A 3,278-nucleotide genomic window follows, 5' to 3' on the forward strand; every position below is an offset into this window, starting at 1 on the left:
CCCCTCCACACTCGGCACCCGCCCTGTCCGTCTCGGAGGACTGGGTGAGCACGCGTAGCAACGGGGTGTTGGAAAGGGGTGTGTGAATACTGAAGGACCCAGAGGCCTACCTCGTCACCGCCCGCCATGCTCCCAGGAAGGGAGGAGCACTCGTAGCGCTGCCCGAGGTGAGCTTGGGAGCTACAGCACACAGTGAACCCCTCTCCTCACCCGCCGCCCGCCATGTCCACCCCCTCCCTGCGGAGAGGAGCACGCGTAGCACCGGGGGTGTGGAGGGTGTGAAGACTAAAGCCACCAGGGGGACCACCCAGTCAGCGTCCGCCATGTCTCCAGTACAGGAGAGCACTCGTAGCGCTGCCTGAGGCGGGGTTGATGAGCTAGAGTCCACACGTGGCCCTCCCCATCACCGCCCGCCATGCCTCCGGTAAGGGAGAGCACTCGTAGCGCTGTATGGGGTTGGTTCGAAGACTAGTAGGTACCCGTCACCCGACGAAAAATGGAAGGCAACGGCCACACACGCGCAACCGCTTTGACGACGTCTGAGCCCAGGAAGACAAAGGTGGCGTGAGCCTCCTGCGAACCTCCCAACGCGGGTCTGGTCCTTTACGGGCACAGTCCCGATTTATAGCAACAGACGTAGGGTGCGTGGTGGTGCCGTGAGCCTGAGGTCACCGAATGTGGAAAACCCCACGCACGCCGACAGAGAGAGAGGGCCTCGCGGCCCAGACTCACGCCATTGTGCGTGTGGAAACCGGCCGTAACCGTGTTTTTTAGCGCTTCGCACGAGCCAGAGAGTACCGAGGAGGTGCGCTCGAGATGGGGGGCTGTTTGGAGAGAACAGACCAGCTTGCGCCATCGCTGTTCAGGCGTTAAACATATGATGATCTCCAGTCCGGTACCGAAGCGCACAACCCTTTCCCCAGAGGCCCGAGGAGACGCACAGAGGCTGGGAGGAGGCGCGCCGGGCGGCGCTACCCGTTAATGATCCTTCCGCAGGTTCACCTACGGAAACCTTGTTACGACTTTTACTTCCTCTAGATGATCAAGTTTGATCGACTTCTCAGCACTACACCAAGGCCCACGAGGGGGTCCCGGTGCGGCCGATCCGAGGACCTCACTAAACCATCCGATCGGTAGTAGCGACGGGCGGTGTGTACAAAGGGCAGGGACTTAATCAACGCGAGCTTGTGACTCACGCTTACTGGGAATTCCTCGTTCATGGGGGAATAATTGCAATCCCCAGTCCCAATCACGATTGGGTTTCAGCGGATTACCCGCGCCTCTCGGCGAAGGGTAGGCACATGCTGAGCCAACCATTGTGGCGCGCGTGCAGCCCCGGACATCTAAGGGCATCACAGACCTGTTATTGCTCCATCTCGTGTGGCTGAACGCCACTTGTCCCTCTAAGAAGTTGATGCAGACCACGGAGGGCCGCATAACTAGTTAGCATGCCGGAGTCTCGTTCGTTATCGGAATTAACCAGACAAATCGCTCCACCAACTAAGAACGGCCATGCACCACCACCCACAGAATCGAGAAAGAGCCATCAATCTGTCAATCCTTTCCGTGTCCGGGCCGGGTGAGGTTTCCCGTGTTGAGTCAAATTAAGCCGCAGGCTCCACTCCTGGTGGTGCCCTTCCGTCAATTCCTTTAAGTTTCAGCTTTGCAACCATACTCCCCCCGGAACCCAAAGACTCGTGGTTTCCCGCACGCTGCCCGGCGGGTCATGGGAATAACGCCGCCGGATCGCGGGTTGGCATAGTTTACGGTCGGAACTACGACGGTATCTGATCGTCTTCGAACCTCCGACTTTCGTTCTTGATTAATGAAAACATTCTTGGCAAATGCTTTCGCTTTCGTCCGTCTTGCGCCGGTCCAAGAATTTCACCTCTAGCGGCGCAATACGAATGCCCCCGGCCGTCCCTCTTAATCATGGCCCTGGTTCCGGAAACCCACAAAATAGAACCGGAGTCCTATTCCATTATTCCTAGCTCAGGTATTCGGGCGAGTAGCGGCCCGCTTTGAACACTCTAATTTTTTCAAAGTAAACGCTCCGGACCCCGACCGGACACCCAGCCAAGGGCATCCGAGGGGCACCGGGAGGCAGGGTCTGGGACAGGCGGTGGCTCGCCTCGCGGCGGACCGTCAGCCCACTCCCGAAATCCAACTACGAGCTTTTTAACTGCAGCAACTTTAATATACGCTATTGGAGCTGGAATTACCGCGGCTGCTGGCACCAGACTTGCCCTCCAATGGGTCCTCACCCATGGGTTTAGGATACGCTCATTCCGATTACAGGGCCTCGAAAGAGACCTGTATCGTTATTTTTCGTCACTACCTCCCCGTGTCGGGAATGGGTAATTTGCGCGCCTGCTGCCTTCCTTGGATGTGGTAGCCGTTTCTCAGGCTCCCTCTCCGGAATCGAACCTGATTCCCCGTTACCCGTGGTCACCATGGTAGGCGACTATAGTACCATCGAAAGTTGATAGGGCAGACATTCGAATGAGACGTCGCCGCCGCGGAGGGGCGCGCGATCGGCCCGAGGTTATCTAGAGTCACCAAAGCGGCCGGGGGGCCCGCGCCCCGCCGGATGGGTTTTGGATCTGATAAATGCACGCATCCCCCAGAGGGGTCAGCGCTCGTTTGCATGTATTAGCTCTAGAATTACCACAGTTATCCGAGTAACGTGTGGAGCGATCAAAGGAACCATGACTGATTAATGAGCCATTCGCAGTTTCACTGTACCGGCCGTGGTGTACTTAGACCTGCATGGCTTAATCTTTGAGACAAGCATATGTTACTGGCAGGATCAACCAGGTAGCTGCACCGCGGTGGTGAAAGGGACACCAGCTAACGTCGCGGCCACCTCGGCGTGCTCCATCCCCCGGGCAGGGTCAGGGGCCCACCTCGGTACCGGACGCCCACCATCGGTGCAGCAGGGGTGCGCCGTCAGCGTGGGGGAGAGAGCCCTCGTCAGCTCCCAGCACGCGCGCGCGCTACTTGTGGGACGTAACCGAGAAATGAGTGATTCCGTGACCAGGCGGGGTGAGGCCAAGCATGTGTTGAACTAACCCGATCCACTGCTGGCTCTCACCCGTACACCATGGACGCCGATAGCGGACACCTGTGTAGACAGACCGGCCTTCAACGCTTCCCTCAGACGGTTCCGGGTGAGGATCGTGTCTTTTCAGACCGAGGGCCCCCCCCATAGAGGCATGCCCGCTGGTTTGGGGAGGAACTACCCGGGCGGCACAGAAGGCTTCAACCCTAGGCCCAAC

At 58.6% G+C, this 3,278-nt stretch overlaps 1 non-coding gene across 1 annotated transcript; it reads right to left on the bottom strand.

Moving 5' to 3' along the window:
- Positions 1-979: 979 nt before the first annotated feature.
- On the bottom strand, positions 980-2,820 carry LOC143505585 (18S ribosomal RNA). Its single transcript, XR_013127883.1, has one exon. It is a non-coding gene; the product is annotated as an 18S ribosomal RNA (ribosomal RNA).
- Positions 2,821-3,278: the final 458 nt, after the last annotated feature.

The sequence above is a fragment of the Brachyhypopomus gauderio genome, unplaced genomic scaffold, assembly GCF_052324685.1.
Source record: "Brachyhypopomus gauderio isolate BG-103 unplaced genomic scaffold, BGAUD_0.2 sc382, whole genome shotgun sequence".
Lineage (NCBI taxonomy): Eukaryota > Metazoa > Chordata > Actinopteri > Gymnotiformes > Hypopomidae > Brachyhypopomus > Brachyhypopomus gauderio.